Genomic DNA, 17,230 nt, shown 5'->3' on the forward strand with positions numbered 1-17,230 from the left:
CCAAAGCCAGTTTCATGAGAGAACAGGATTGAGGCCGGATCAGGCTTCCTGGTCACGAGAACTAGAAGAGGTGACTGCCCTGGGACCGCGAGCCTCCGTGGGGCAAGCACCTGATTTAGCCTTCTGGACGCTCTCTGGCAAGGGACTGTGTGTGCCCAGCGGCAAAGGCAGCCTGGTGTCCTGAGGACATCTAGACTCGCTCCCGGCTCCAAGGAGGTCTGCTGCTGTGTCAGGAGAGAAAGCTTCATGCAAAATGGCTGTAGACCTACATGTAAAACTTAAAATAATAAAATTCCTTGTAGAAAACACAGGAGAAAATCTTGGTGATCTTACATTAGGCAAAGGTTTATTAGATATAACTGAAAGCACAAACCATGAAAAAAAATGAAAAATTAGAAACTTCTCCTCAAAAGACACCCAAGGGAATGAAAAGACAATCTACTGAAAGCATTTGCAAATCTTATATCTGGCGAAGTACTTGTATCCAAAATAAATAGAGAACACTCAAAATGCAATAATAAGGAAAGGATAAACCCAATTTAAACATGGGGTGAAGATTTAAACTAACATTTCACCAAAGCACATAGATGGATGGCCAACAAGCGTATAAAAGATGCTCTTAAGGAAATTAAAATTAAAACCCCCAACAAGAAACCACTACATACCTACTAGAATGACTGAAATTCAAAAGACTGGCCATTCAGAGTGTTCGTGAAGATGTAGAGGAAATGGAACTCCAAAACACTGCTGATAGGAATGTAAAGTAGTACAGCTGCTTTGCAAAGCAGTTTGGCAGTTTCCTAAAGAGTTAAAAATACACCTAATAGATGATCGGACATTCCACTCCAGTTTACCCAAGAGAAACAAAAGCATGTAAAGACAAGTACACAACTGTTCATAACGGCTTAACTTGTAGTAACCCCAAACTGGAGGGGACTGAATGTCTATCAATAGGTGAATGGATAGACTAATTGTGTACCTGGTGGACTATGGCTAAGCATAGCAAGGAGTGAACTACTGATGCGTGCTACAATATGAACAAGTCTCAGATAATTATTGAGTGAGAAAAGACAGAAAGACCCTGAATGATCTCATTTACATAAAATCTAGGTAGTAGGCAAAGTAGTTCTTAGTGACAGAAAACAGGTCAGGGGCGGCCTGGGAAGGGCTGGGAGGGACGAACTGAGAAGGGGCATGAAGAAATCTCAGCAGATATATTTATTATCTTGACTGTGGAGTTGGTTTCACTGGTGTGCTCATATGTCTCAAGTAACAAATTGTATATTTTATAGCTATTTCCCAAGAACTTAACCACAGAACTTTTAACATCCTTCTCTACCAATGTCTTTTCTTATTGCCACATCATGGACCAGTGTTTTCCCCATAAAGTCATATACATAAAATTCCTGCATGGCAAGTGATGATGATGCCATTGTGTATGTGTGTGGTAATGATGGAAAATAAAAAAGACTCCTCTTTGTGGTCAAAAGAGAATGAAGTGATGATAAAGAATGCTGGAAAGAAAACCAACTTATATATTAGAATAAGAGGTTCCACTTGTTTACAAATTCTGCTTAATCTGATGAAGTTTCGTCAAAAAATGTTTTATTTTCTTTAAAAACAAGAAGATGCGAAAGAAAAGGAGGGCATTGACTGTTTTTAATTTTTAAATTAAGAAGTACTTGAAACATGGGAAGCAGACTTGGCTCAACAGATAGAGCGTCTGCCTACCACATGGGAGGTCCACAGTTCAAACCCAGGACCTCCTTGACCCATGTGGAGTTGGCCCATGTGCAGTGCTGCTGCACGCAAGGAGTGCCCTGCCACGCAGGGGTGTCCCTTGTGTGGGGGGTGCCCCATGTGCGAGGAGTGCGCCCTGTAAGGAGAGTTGCGCAGCGCGAAAGAAAATCCAGCTTGCCCAGGAGTGGTGCTGCACACATGGAGAGCTGATGCAGCAAGATGACGTAAACAAAAAGAGACACAGATTCCTATACCACCAACAAGAATAGACGCGGACACAGAAGAACACTCAACGAATGAACACAGAGGGCAGACAACTTGGGGGGACGGGGAGGGAGAAATTAAGAAAAAATAAATAAAACAAGTACTTGAAACATAAATGGAAGAGCATCGTGTATAAGACTTTAAGTTAAAAAAACAAACATGCACCCATGAACTCACCAAGCAATATGAGAAATAGAACATTATCCACATCTTTGAAATTTCCTCCATTCCACCCTTCCTACCCCTGCCTTCCCCTCAGAGACAACCACATGCTTGGGCATTAGCATTTTTATAGTTTTACCATTTATATTTACATACTTAAACTATTTGTTATTTCATTTCATTTGTTTTTCTGTTTCATAAAATACTGCGTTGTTCTTGTGCTACTTGCATTTTTCATTTGACATTTTGTTTTTAAGCTATATCCATGTTGATACAAGTTGAATTTAGTTTTTAGTGGTGTAGTCCATTCTCCTATCAATGGATGTTGGTAATTTTTCTGGATTTTTGTTATTATGGAAAACGGTTCTTATGAACATTTTTATTCTTGTTTCATAGGGTGTGGTGGATGATATTTTCTAGACAGAGTAAAAGCTGAACTCTGGGTTAAGCATGAGTTCAAGCTATTTTTCCCCAAGTGGTTGTAATGATTTTTATCACACCATTAGAGTCGCCATTTGTGCCAAAATTACGTTTGTTAAATTATTTTGTCCCCCAATCTAATAAATGTAAAATAGTATCTTGTTGTGGCTCTAATTACCCTGGTTTTTAAAGTTAGGCCTCTTTTCATTTAGTTTGTTGGTCCTTCATGTTTCCTCTTCTGCCAAATGCCTGTTTTTGTCTTTGGCCCATCTTCAAATTTGTTACTAATTCTAGGAGTTTTTATGTGTTTTGGGAAGTAATTTTCTGTAGGTCATTTTTGTTACAAATATTTCCCACTTTTGGCTTATCTTTCACTATTTTTGGTGGATTCATTCATGAACAGGAGTTAATTATCATGTAGACAAATTCATCGCCTTTTCATTTATTTTTTAAGGCCTTTGAATCTTAACATTTTAAAAACTATTCTAGTCTCTTACTTTTGATAGAAACAATTATTTTTTGGCACAAGGATAGATGCACTAACCAATGGAACCAAATGGAGAGTTCTGATATAGATCCTCACATACACACTCATCTAATATTCGACAAGGCCACCAAGTCCACTCAACTGGGAGAGAATGGCCTTTTCAATAAATGGTGCCTAGAGAATTGGATATCTATATACAAAAAAAGGAAAGAGGATTGCCTTCTAACACCTTATACAAAAATCAACTCAAGATGGATCAAGGACCTAAATGTAAGAGCCAAGACCATAAAGACCTTGGAAAACAATGTAGGGAAGCATCTACAGGACCTTGTAATAGGAAATGGCTTCATGAATTTCACACCCAAAGCACGAACAGCAAAAGAACAAATAAATAAATGGACTTCCTCAGAATTAAAGCCTTTTGTACCTCAAAGGAGTTTGTCAAGAAAGTGAAAAGAGAGTCTACCCAATGGGAGAAAATATTTGGTAACCATATATCTGGTAGGAGACTTATATCCTGCATATATAAAGAACTCCTGTATCTTGAAAATAAAAATCAAAACAACCCATTTAAAAAATGGGAAAAAGATTTGAACAGATATTTCTCCGAAGAAGAAATACAAATGGCTGAAAATCACATGATAAAATGCTCAAAATCACTAGCTATTAGGGAAATGCAAATCACAACTACAATGAGATACCATCTTACTCCCATAAGACTGGCAGCTATCAGAAAACAGAAGACTGCAAGTGCTGGAGAGGATGTGGAGGAATGGGAACACTCATCCACTGCTGGTGGGAATGCAGAAGGATCCAGCCACTCTGGAGGACAGTTTGGCAGTTTCTTAAAAAGTTAGCTATAGATTTGCCATATGACCCAGCAATTCCACTGCTGGGTATATACCCAGAAGGACTGAATATAAGGACACAAACCGATATATGCACACCAATGTTCATAGCAGCATTATTCACTTTGCCAAAAGTTGTAATCAACCCAAATGCCCATCAACAGATGAATGGATAAATAAAAGTTGGTATATGCATACTATGGAACACTACTCAGTTATAAGAAGGAATACAGTATAAACACATGTGATAACATGGATGAATCTTGAGGACCTTATGTTGAGTGAAGCAAGTCAGGCTTTGAGAGACAAATATTACATGAACTCTCTGATATGAAACAAGCAAACCAAGCGGTCTCAGGGAGCTAGAGACTGGAAGATAGGCTTAAAGGAATTTGGGGGGGGGGGGGAGTGAGGAAGATTTTGAGCTGATGCCTACATGGGTGAAGTCTATGATAAGCTGGAGGTAAGTATTTGTACAGGAAAGGGATAAAAAGGGGGCGGGGGGGGGGAGAAAAAATTCCTATGTTTAATTACAAAGAGCTAAAGTTTGTTTCTAATACTTTAGATTTTTTAAAAATTAATTTCTATTTACAAATTCTGTATACCTACCAAGCAAAAACAAAACAAAATACAACAAAACCCTTCCCTTCTCCCCATGCCCCAGTAACCTCTAATTTGTTTTCTGTCTCTTTTATATAGATATCTCTTACAAATAACATCATGCCATCATTGCCATGTGCCTTGCTTATTTCACTCAGTTAATATTTTCAAGTTTCTTCCTCACTGCAACATGCCCCAGAACTTCATTCCTACATAAGACCAAATAACATTCCATCATGTATAGTACCGTATTTTGTTTATCATCTGTTGATGGACACTTGGGCTCTTTCCACCTTTTGACTGTTGTAAAAAAAGCTGCTATGAACACTGGTGTACAAGTATCAATCTGATATCTATTTTCTCTTTCTTTGGGTAGGAGTGGAATTGTCAGGTCATATGGTAATTCCATATTTAGCTTTTTGAGGAACTGTCATTTTGCTTTTGTATAGTGCAGTGGCTGCACCATTTTATAGTCCCACCAACAATGCACTAGGGTTACAATTTCTCTGCAACCTCGCCAACACTTTATTTTCCTTTTTTAAAAGTAATAACCAACCTATGGGTGTGAAGTGGTGTCTCATTGTGGTTTTGATTTGTATTTCCCTAATAACTAATGGTGTTAAGCATCTTTTCATTTGCTTATTGGTCCTTTGTATATCTTCTTTGTTAAAATGACTGTTCAAGTTCTTTGCCCATATTTTAATTGGGTTGTTTGTTTTTTGTTGTTGCATTTAAAAGTTCTTTACATATTCTGGTTATTAAGCCCTTATCCTATATATGGTTTGCAACTATTTTCTCCCACTCTGTGGGATGTCTTTTCACATATTGATAATGGCCTTTGATGCACACAGATTTTAATTTTGATTAAGTTCAATTTATCTACTGTTATTTTATTGCTCATGCTTTTGGTGTCATATTTAAGAATCCTTTGCTGAATTCCAAGTCATGAAAATTTGACCCTATGTTATCTTCTAAAATTCTTATGGGTTTAGCTCTTATGTTTAAGTCCTTGATCCATTTTGAGTTAAGTTTTGTGTGTGACTTGAGGTAGGAGTCCAAATTCATTCTTCTGCGTTTGAATATCCAGTTTTTCTAACACTATTTGTCGAAGAGATCATTCTTTCCCTGTTAAATGTACTTGGTACCCTTGTTAAAAATAAGTTAGCCACATATTTGTATGGGTCTACTTCTGGACTTTCAATACTATTTCATCAGTCAATTTGTCTATCTTTATACTGGTACCACACTATTTTGATTACTATAGTTGTGTAGTACATTCTGAAATTGAGAAGTGAGTTTTCCAACTTTTCTTTTTTTACATTGTTTTGAGTATTTGGGACTTCTTGCAGTTTCAAATGAATTTAAGGATCACTTTTCCATTTCTGAAAAAATGGCTGCTGGAAATTTGGTAAGGATTGCATTGAATCTATAAATTGCTTAGGGTTGTATGGGTAGTTTGAAGTTTTTATGGACCCCAGAAACGATCATGTCCTTAGAGCCAATCCATTCCTATGGGTGTAAACCTATTGTAGGTGGAACGTTCCTTATGATTAGATTACTTCAGTAGGGCATGACCCAGGGTAGGTCTTAATCATTCTCTTGCCTAAAGGAGGAGGGAGGGGTGGCGGGCTTGGTCCAGTGGTTAGGGCGTCCGTCTACCACATGGGAGGTCCGTGGTTCAAACCCTGGGCCTCCATAACCCGTGTGCAGCTGCCCCTTTGTGCAGTGCTGATGCATGCAGGAGTGCCCTGCCACACAGGGGTGTCCCCTGCATGGGGGAGCCCCACGCGCAAGGAGTGCACCCCGTAAAGAGAGTCACCCAGCGCGAAAGAAAGTGCAATCTGCCTAGGAATGGTGCCGCACACACGGAGAGCTGACACAACCAAATGACACAACAAAAAAGAAATAGATTCCCATGCTGCTGACAACAGAAGTGGACAAAGAAGACGCAGCAAATAGACACAAAGAACAGACAACTGGGCTGGGGGAGGGCAGGGGGAAGGGGAGAGAAATAAATAAATTAATCTTTAAAAAAAAAAGGAGGAGGGGGCTATAAAGTACACAGGAGCTCAGAGAGGAACTCATAGAAACGTGGAGAGAAAGTCACAGGAGCTGAGAAAGAAAGCTGGAACAGCCAGAAGCTGAAAGCAATAGAGCCTGGAGGAGAAGGCAGAGACCAGCAGATGCCACAATGTGCCTTCCCATGTGACAGAGAAGTCCAGGATGGCCTGCAGCTGGTTTTCAGAGAGAGAGAGCATTGCCTGATGATTCCATGATTTGGACAGTTTTCATGACCTCAGAACTGTAAACTTGCAACCTAATAAATCCCCATTTTAATAGCCAATCCATTTCTAGTATATTGCCTAGGCAGCCTTCAGCAAACTAAAACAGGCAGCATTGCTGTCTTAACAATATTGTCTTCCAATCCATGAATATGGGATGCCTTGCCACTTATTTCAGTCTTTAATTTCTTTCAGCAGTGTTTTGTCATTTTTAGGACAAGTCCTTTATATGCTTGTTTAAATTTATTCCTAGGTATTTGCTTCTTTTAGATGTGATTGTAAATGAAATTGCTTTCTTAATTTCCTTTTTCAATTGCTCATTGCTAGTCCATAGAAATACAATTGATTTTTACAGGTTGATCTTGTACTCTGCCACTTTGCTGAATTTGTTTATTAGCTCCAGTAGTGTTCTTGTGGATTCCTTTGGATTCTCTACATATAAAATCATGTTTTCTGCAAATAAATATAGTATTACTTCTTGCTTTCCAGTTTGAATACCATTTTATTTATTTATTTATCTTGCCTAATTGTTCTGGCTAGAACTTCTAGTACATCATTGAATACCAGTGATAAAAACAGGCATTCTTGCTTTTTTCCTGGTGTTAAGGGGAAAGCTTTCAGTCTTTCACCATTGAGCATGATGTTAATGGTTTTTTCATATATGGCCTTTATCATGTTGAGAAAGTTCCTTTCTATTCCTAACTTTCTGAGTGTTTTTTTTTTTTCAACCAAGAAAGGGTGCTGTATTTTGTCAGTTGCCTTATCTCCATGTACTGAGAAAATCATTTTTTTTTTTTAATGTGGAGTATTACATTGATTTTCATATGTTGAACCACTCTTGCATTCTTGGCATAAATCCCATGTGGTCACGGAGTATAATCTTTTTATTATGCATTTAGAATTAGTTTGCCAGCATTTTGCTAAACATTTTTGCATATATATTTGAAAGTGTAATTCGTCTATAATTTTCTTTTCATGTCTATTTCAGACTATGGTAACAGGGTAATTCTGGCCCCATAGAATGAATGAGGAATTGTTCCTTTCTCTTTAATTCTTCAGAAGAGTTTGATAAAGATTGGGTGTTAATTCTTTAAGTGTTTGGTAGAATTCACCAGTGAAGCCATCTTGTTCTGGACATTTCTTTGGTGGAAGGCTTTTCATTAATCATTTGATCTCTGTCCTTTCATAGGTTTGGTGAGTTTTCTATTTCTTCTCGAGTCAGTTTAAATACTTTGTGAGTTTCTAGTGATTTTCCATTACATATGGATTATTTAACTTGTTCTTGTGCATAGTATTCTTCTGCAATAACTTTTATTTCTGTAAGGTCAGTAGTGATGTCACCATTTTCATTTCAGATTTTAGTTATTTGTGTATTTTCTATTTTTCTTTGTCAGTCTAGTTAGTCAAATTTATTGATTTTTTCAAAGAACCAACTTTTAGTTTTGTTGATTCTCTCAATTGTTTTTCTAGTCTCTATTTAATCTATCTACACTTTAATATTACTTCCTTCTTTTTGCTAACTTTGGGTTTACTTTGCTCTCTGAAAGCCTATTTTTGTCCCTATCTCTTCAATTATTTAAAACCTGCCCAAACATTGACATAAAACTCCTACCAGGTTAAATTATTAAATTTATTTACTTAATCTATTGATCTATTCATCAGTTTGTAGAGGATTGGCATCTTTATGATTATTGTCTCTCTATAAATTTATTTAGGGTTTATTTAAGGTTTCCATTAAAGCTTTTTTAAAATCAAATTAAAAAAATTATCCCCCCCAAATGGTTCCCTTGTCTTTCAGCTCATCCTCCTCAGGAGACATCAGGAACTGAACCCGGGACATCCCATGTGGGAGGTGGGTGCCTAACTGCTTCAGCTACTTCTGCTCATTGCAGCTCATCTTCTTTAGGAGACACTGGGAATTGAACCAGGGACCTCCCATGTAGGAGGCAGGTACCCAATTGCTTGAGCCACATCGGCTCCCTCCAGTAAAGTTTCGTATTTTTTTCCTACAACGGTAATGTTGTTACTGGATTCATTCTTAGGTCCTTGTAATTTTTGTTGCTAAAAAATGATGCAAATGTATAGATATATTATCTATCCATCAATTTTGCTAAGCTCTTTTATTAATTATGACATTTGGCTAGTACATTCTTTTGTGTTTACCATGTAGATAAATTTATATTATTCTCAAATAATAACAACTTTGTTTTTTTTATTATAGTTTTTTTTCTTCTTCTCTTTGTTTTCTTAACTTACTTCATGGACATTTAATAGAAGAGCTTAATAGTGATAATCCTTGTCTTGATAATGATTAATGTTTCATAGGGTACAATATGTACTTGTAGGTTTTTGGTAGATATATCCTTTATCAGGTTAAGAATGGTCTCTTCTCTTCCTGGTTTGCCAAGACTTACATCAAGAATGGATGGTGGATATTATCAAAAGCTATATTTGTGTCTTGTAAGTTCAATCCTTTTCAATCTATCAAAATGGCAAATAATATTAACAGATTTTCCGATATCAAATCATCCGTACAGTCCCAGGAAAAACCCAACTTGGTCATGGATCTTTTCTTTTTTATTTCACTGTTGGTTTTACATTGATAATTTTATGTTATCTTAGGATTTGTACCTCTTGATTTAAATAGACTTTTATTTACTTACACTGACTTTTCTGATTTTGATATTAATATATCATCATTATAGAATAAATTAGAAAGAGTTTCTCTAAAAAATCTTATTCTATAATAGATTTGTTTAACATTGGGATTATCTATTGCTTGAATATTTGGTAGAGCTAACCCAAAACATCACCTTGGTAAAGTATTTTCTTTGTGGAGATATTTTATATATGAAATATTTAATATGATATGGAACTATTCAGATTTTCTACTTTTTTGTTAGTCTTGATAAATTAAGTTTTTCTTGGTACTTGTTTCTTTGATCTAAATTTCAGGTTTATTCATTTGAAATAGTTCTCAGTATTTTCTTATCTTTCATTTTTTCTGTATCTACAGTTATGTGTTTTTATTTATTCCTAATATTTTATAATGTTCTTTTTTAACTTTTGTTCTTTTTGCTACAGGATAATCAATTTTTTTTTTTTTTTGGTGGTACTGAGGATTGAACCCAGGACCTTGTACATGGGAAGCAAGTGCTCAATCACTGAGCAATATCTGTCCCCCAATGAAAGTTGGTTTTTTCATTTGTTTGTTTTGTTTTTAGGAGATACTGGGGATTGAACCCAGGACCTCATACATGGGAAGCAGGCATTCAAGCTCTTGAGCTATATCCGCTCTCCAGAAATCAGTTTTATTAGTTTTCTTAAAGGGCTTTGTTGATCTGCTCTATTTGATTTTTTGTTTTTCATGTCATATAGTTTCTATTAGCATATTTATTATTTTCTTCCTTTACTATCTTTGAAGTATTCTAAGTTCTTTTTCTAATTCTTAAGTAGACTGTGGAACTCATTAATATTTAGCCTTTTCTCTAAAATATACATTTAAGGCTAAACATGTCCCCTATATATCTTCTTAGTTTTGGTAAGTAGTTTTTCAAAATTATCATTTAGTTTTAAGTATATTCTAATTTCCATTAAACCTATGAATTGAGTAGAAATATACACTTAGATTTCCAGATATGTGTGTGCATGTCTTCTTATTGATTTCTTTCTAACTTAATTGTATTTTAGTGAGAAAATAGGGTCTGTATCCAATACCAATTATTGAATTATGTATAGTTGTATTATGGCCCAATATATTATCAATTTTAACAAATAGTACACATGATTCTTTTCCAAGTCTGCCTCATTATTTAAAAAGTATTCTTTGGATCCTTATTATGTTTTCATTCCCTTTTAAATATTTTTAACATAAACATTTATTTTAGATTTTATAATTGATCATTCAATATTTGAAGGTTTTTTCCCCCCATCCTGGTTCTCTTGATTTTTGTTTCCTGTGAATGTTTAACTTCTTATTTCCTTATGTGTGCTTTTGATTTTTGATTGTGAAGCTATGTTTGTTTGAAATCTAGCTGTGAAAATTCTTTCGTCCCAGTTTGATAGTGCATTCCTCTATGGAGTATTTAGACTTCCTTCTACCGTGTGCCTTGGTTTTACTTTAAATCATCTTGTGGATATTTTGACCACATAAACTTGTGTAAAATCTAAACCCATGTTAGGGTAGAACCACATGTTAACAGGTAAGACTTCTTTTTTTTTTAATTTTTAGTTTTTTTTTAAAGATACTTAGGTTACATAAATGCTACATAAAAAATATGGGGAATTCCCACATGTCCTGCTCCCTGCACCTCCCACATTTTCCTACATTAACAACATTCTTCGTTAGTATGGTACATTCACTGTAATTGATGAACACATTTTGGAGCATTGCCACTAAGCATGGATTAAAGTTTACATTGTAGTTTACCCTCTCTCCTACCCAATTCTGTAGGTTATAGCAAGTAATATAATGGCCTGTATCTGTCATTGTAATGTCATTCAGGACAATTCCCAAGTCCCAAAAATGCCCCCATATTACACCTGTTTTTCCCTCTCCCTTCCCTCAGAACCTCCAGTGACCACTGCCTATACACCAATGATATAATTTCTTCCATTGCTCGAATCACAATAAGTCTATAGTAAAATACCAGTAAGTCTATTTTAGTCCATAGTTCATTCCCCAATCCTGAGGATTCTGGGACGGTGATGTCCATTCCACTTCTAATTGTGATCCCATAGGGCCAATGGATGGGACTCTCTTGCTTGCAGTTGTATACGCTCTTGGTTCCTTGGTATGTTAGTTGTCCATCATCACCTCCTTGTTAGTTGTTTTGGGTAAGACCAATGAACTGGGGATTAGGTGTTGCAACTCCATTGAGATTCAGGGCCTACCTGACACATTGATAGCCCAAAGATTTAAGTCTCTTGGAGGCGCACCTACCAAATCTAGTACTAATTATAGGTTGAAATAGAAGGTCAGAAGAGGGAAACTCTGTCACACTGGGGAGCATAAATTCCAAAGTAGGGTCCACTGGCAAGGCACCAAACTCCTGAGCTATCTGCCCTGACTGGATGTCTCCAGAGCCATATTATTTCATTTTCTTATTAATTGTATTCGACTGTTTTATTGTCTTCATTTTTGAAGAAGTTCTGAATCACAGAAGGGTTACAACTGTGGCAGGGTAGGATCAGTGGTGCAGGGTGCCAGTGATGGGGGATACATGGGAGGAAGCTCACCTGGGCATACATAGAAGGCATATAAATATGTTCAAATGTTCATGGGGCAGTGTCATGGTGGGTGGAGATTCACACAATAACTGAAGGAATATCAAATTCCGATCCTAGGGAGCTCTGTCACATTCTCTAATGGAACAGTAAGAATCCCCAAGTACAGGGGCAATGACTAGTGAAGGAGGACGGTCCATTGACAGGCTCTTGATATTGATGACTGTGCTTATGAACCTTTATTCTTAAAGTGGAAACTTAGCCTGGTATTAAAGGTGCCTAAGGGTTGCCTCCTGGGAGCCTCCTTGTTGCTGAAATGTGGCTTCTCTCTAAGCAAAATTCAGTATATAAATACATTTCCTTTCTGTCAGCATGGGGCATTACTCCCAGGGATGAGCCTCCCAGGTACTGAGGGATTACTACCAAGCACCAATTAGCAATAAAAGTGGAAAAAGACCTTGACCAAAAGGGGGAAAAGGTAAAGACAAATGAATTTATATTGCTAAGAGACTTCAAAGTGAGTCTGGGCATAACCAGTGGTTATGCTTATGCACATCTCAGCAGGATCTCATTGACTGCCAAAGGGGAGACTTATTTATCAACCTCCACCCAGAAACTTGCCCAGGGGCATGCAGCTGGTCAAAGGTAGAGCTGGCCTACTTGCCTTTAGAGAGTGACTGATCCTAATGAAAGTCCTGAGAAGCCAATAGTCATATTCTCTGAACTTTGCCACTCTTTCTCAGGTTGGAACAGCTGAGGGATCCTTTCACCCAGTGCCTTGCTTTTCAGAAGAGGGTGGTGAAGTGTGGAGAGAGGACACTTGTCAAGGACAATGACTTTGGTGGCAGGACTGCAATTCAAACCTGGGCTTCTCATTCCAGGTATGGGCCTCTCCTCTTTTGAAAATGGAGAGTGTACAGTGTCAATACATCAGATCATCTGAGGTTGGTAAGCATCATCTCATAGGCAACAAAGACTCAGAAATTTCTTAGAGAGGCAGTCTGAAGGGAATCCAACAGAAAAATTTTAAGGTAGGAATTATAGAGAGTAATTTTAAGGAACATGCTTCAGTTAGGATTCCTCTGCTAAGAGAAGAAACAATGATACTGAACTGATTTTTAAGGGGAACTATTTGTTACAAAAGAGCAGCAGGGTTTGAAACCAAGTAAATACATCACTAAAGTAAACTTAGAGTGTCACAAGATTTGGCTAACCACTAGGTATATTTAAAGAGCTTGTTACAATTGTGATTTATATAATTGAAACCACATTTGCAGTAAGCTGGAAAACAAATGTATTCTTTGCTCATGAAACATCTATGAGGACAGATTGTAATATAGGGATAATTGACACACAAAATGCCATTTTATGACTTCAGACATACATACACACACACTCACACACACCCAAGGTATTTGATGTTAATGACTCTTAAATGAAGAAAATCAAGCTAATATACAAGCAATTGATTTCCTTGGCTTCTAGTTTCATTGTGTACCAACTACGGAAAGGTCAGAAGCAGATGAGTGTTCAATTTCTAGTGACTAATCTTTAAATTTCATTTTATATAGATTTAAATTTTTTATTATAAGTAATGCACGCTTTTTGGAAAAAAAACAACATATAGAAAAGAATAAAAAAAAAACCCTGTATTAACAACAATTTCTTCCTTCCAAAATAACCACTTAAAAATTGTCAAGTTTTTCCCCTTCTAGTCTTCCAAAATGTAGTATTGCATAAAATCTTTTTGTTAATGTAAAATAAAAGTCATAAAGAGAATTAAGGCTATAGAGAAGGGGAAATATTCAGAATAGACGATAACATGAGTTTGTGGCAGTTTCAAGGCAACTGCTAAATGACAGTTGAGAGTTCATTACCTGCCTGACTTACACTGCTAGAAGTTAGGTAAACCCAACAGTAAAGAATTCTGGAGTAACATGTATTTTTTTGAGTCTCTGTTTAATGACATAGTACATGGCACCAAAAATAATAGTTATTAAAGTCATGCAATAGCATGAAAAACTACTTGAGACATAACGTTACATTAAAAGAAGTGACAGACTTATGCACTTAGAAAAAAAGAGATGGAAATATTCCAAAATGCTAACAGTGATGGGGATTAGATGGCAGCTCCTGAATGACTTCCAAATCTTTTCTTTATTTTCCATCTCTTCTGTATCATGGTTGTATTTTCTATGACAAAAATATTTTTAAATTCTGTACTAATCAGAACATTTTAAATCTTCCTACAGATTTAGTGATACGAGGTAACTCATGTGGGAAAAAAATTGGAAACAATAACAGTTTCACCCAACCTTTAATAATACATTGTCAGACATTTATTGGACTGTGACTCATGTTTAAAACTTGACACAATGAATACAAGGAAAATATCATCTTACCTTATGGAAAACCATAGCTTCCTTATTTACTGAAAAAACTGAAACCTGAATCCAAAGTTCACAGAAATGTGTGGTTAGGAATTATGATATTGTAAAAGAAAAAAGGAGTTACATTTGTAGATCTAAATTCTAGCCTTGCATTTATCCATGCTAGCCTCAGTTTCCTAGTCCAAAATGTGAATAACAAGTAAATGGCCTGACTAGTATGTTGATTTGTCATGAGAGCCAAAAAATAAAATATAAAACACCCCTCTGAAAAACTGAACCTAAAATCAAAGATACTAGGATTGACCAGAGAAGCCATTTCCATTAGTTGCACAAATCTACTTCGAGTGGCCTTTTAATTCTCTAGAATGAGTACAAAGGTACCATCTTCTGATTTGGCCCATTTCTTTGCTAAACAGTTCTCTTGTTAAAATGGTCTTTCTTTTTTTTTTTTTAAAGATTTATTTATTTATTTATTTATTTATTTTTCTCCCCTTCCCCCCACCTCCCTGCCCTGGTTGTCTGTTCTCTATGTCTATTTGCTGCGTGTTCTTCTTTGTCTGCTTCTGTTGTTGTCAGCGGCATGGGAATCTGTGTTTCTTTTTGTTGCGTCATCTTGTTGTGTCAGCTCTCCGTGTGGGCAGTGCCATTCTTGGGCAGGCTGCACTTTCTTTCCCCCTGGGCGGCTCTCCTTACGGGGTGCACTCCTTGGGCACGGGGCTCCCCTACACAGGACACACCCCTGTGTGGCAGGGCACTCCTTGTACCCATCAGCACTGCGCATGGGCCAGCTGCACACGGGTCAAGGAGTCCTGGGGTTTGAACCGCGGACCTCCCATTGTGGTAGACGGACGCCCTAACCACTGGGCCAAGTCCGCTTCCCAAAATGGTCTTTCTTAAACCTGTCTGTGGAACTTTCCACCCAGTTGTCCCAGTTCCATCCTCTCAGGTGGGGCACTGAGGGCCCCTCTTAGGCTTCCAGGCCTGGGGATAGCAGTTCCTGCTTTGGTTTGCATGGAGAGCTTGGCTGGTCTTCCCTGGTATAAACAGCCTTGGTTATTTTTCTATGGGTGACACGTGGGGAGGAAGTTTGAAAAGCGTTGCTCTGGGAGTTTGGCCTCAAGAGTGACCATCTTCCCTTATATTAGAAGTGACACACACTTATGGTCCATGGTGGCCATTTTTGTCAATGAAAACCCTGACTGTTTTTGGTTTTGTTTTCTACCAATGCTTTGTTTTTCGTGAACCCTGCTCTGTAATGACAAAGTTAGTGGGGAAGTCAGTATACTGGTGTTCTACTCTAGAACTATTGTGACTAGCAATGGAAGAAATTGTATCATTGATGTGGAGAGAGTGGCCACAGGAGTTGCAGAGGGCAGGGAGAGGGAAGAAGAGGTGTGACATGGGGACATTTTCGGAACTTGAAGTTGTCCTAAATGATATTTCAGGGTCAGATGCTGGACATTATATATCCTGCCACAACCCATTGAATGGGCTGGTGGAGAATGTAAACTATTATCCATGCAGTGCAGCAGTGCTGCAAAATGTGTTCACTAAAAGCAATGAATGTGCCACAATGATGAAAGAGGTGTTGATGTGGGAGGGATGGGGTATATGGGAACCTCATATTTTTTAATGTAACATTTTTTTGTGATCTATGTATCTTTAAAAAAAAGACAATTAAAAATTAAAAAAAAAACACTTTAAAAAAGTAACATTTTGTCAGGTTGCATATACGATTCCTTCTTAATGGAATCTTTTGGGATCCTGATTTGATCAGTGAACCCACAGTGCATTTCCACTTCAAGTTCCCCACAAGGCGATGAGCTTGCCGGCTTTGCCCTCCCGCTTTAGGAAGCAGCTCAGCACCTCCCAGCTCCTTCCCCATGGCAGGCTCTATCTCCAGACCCTCTGGTTCCTTTTGCAACACTCAGCTGATAATTTCTGAAACTCCAGTCTCCAATTCTGCTTTCTAACTTGAGTTTGAATTTATGGAAACTTGATTCTTTCCTACTTGCCACTCCCCTACCCCCTTCTTTCCTATATCCCACTGCTCGAGACACTACACGGCTAAAGAGCGACCCCATGTGTGTCCTCACCTGGTCCTGGCTGCCAGGAGAGGTCAGCCATGGACATATGAGCCAGGACAAGGTCAAGTACCAAGCCTAAGACTTACCACAAAAGACCCCTCCTCAGACTGACTCACTTATCTTGGAGGATGATATGTTTAGGAACATATTCAACTCTCCTAACCACATCGTTCATCTCGCTCACGAGGAAAGCCTGTTTGCAAGTGATTTCAGGAAGCCCTGATTCACAAAGTCCACCAGTGCTCTGTGTAATCTACCCATCTACAAACCCCATCGAGCAAGAGGGGGAACGATGATCACCGGAGTTGGCTTGTTCTTAGTCAACTCATGTTTCCTTTCAGTGATCCTGGCTCCGTTCAGTACTAAAAAAGCGACCCCTTTAAAAACTCACCAAACATCTTTCCTGCTCACTAATCTGTGCTTGCAAAATCCCTCAAATCTAGTTATGATGTGAAGGCTCCCGGAGGTTTGCAGTACTAAGGGATGGCGTTCTCCTCCGAGGTCTGCATAACAAAGGTTTGGTAGGAAGCTGGAAGACACAATGCGGTTTAGCAGCCTGGGAAGGGCATGGAGATTACATGCGTTGTTTACGTGTCATTGCCTGGAACAGAAGTGAGATCAGCAGGCCAACATCAAACCAGATTTTCCCTGGGCTGAACCAAAAAGGTTGCATGGTGGCCACTGGGCGAGGCATACTGCATTTCCCTGGTTAGCAGGACAGAGG

The 17,230-nt window shown here is 37.9% G+C and overlaps 1 protein-coding gene across 6 annotated transcripts in view; it reads left to right on the forward strand.

Annotated features, from left to right (window-relative positions):
* Nucleotides 1-17,230, forward strand: part of IL1R1 (interleukin 1 receptor type 1) — a 122,173-nt gene that overhangs the window by 30,238 nt on the left and 74,705 nt on the right. For 2 of the 6 annotated variants that reach the window (XM_058278250.2, XM_071208742.1), the window contains exon 3: nucleotides 12,773-12,910. The exons of the other annotated variants lie outside the window; for them this stretch is intronic. The gene's annotated coding sequence lies outside the window, so the exon portion shown is untranslated. The remainder of the gene's footprint in view (nucleotides 1-12,772; nucleotides 12,911-17,230) is intronic. 6 annotated transcript variants of the gene reach the window in all.

This window comes from Dasypus novemcinctus, chromosome 17 (genome assembly GCF_030445035.2).
Source record: "Dasypus novemcinctus isolate mDasNov1 chromosome 17, mDasNov1.1.hap2, whole genome shotgun sequence".
NCBI lineage: Eukaryota > Metazoa > Chordata > Mammalia > Cingulata > Dasypodidae > Dasypus > Dasypus novemcinctus.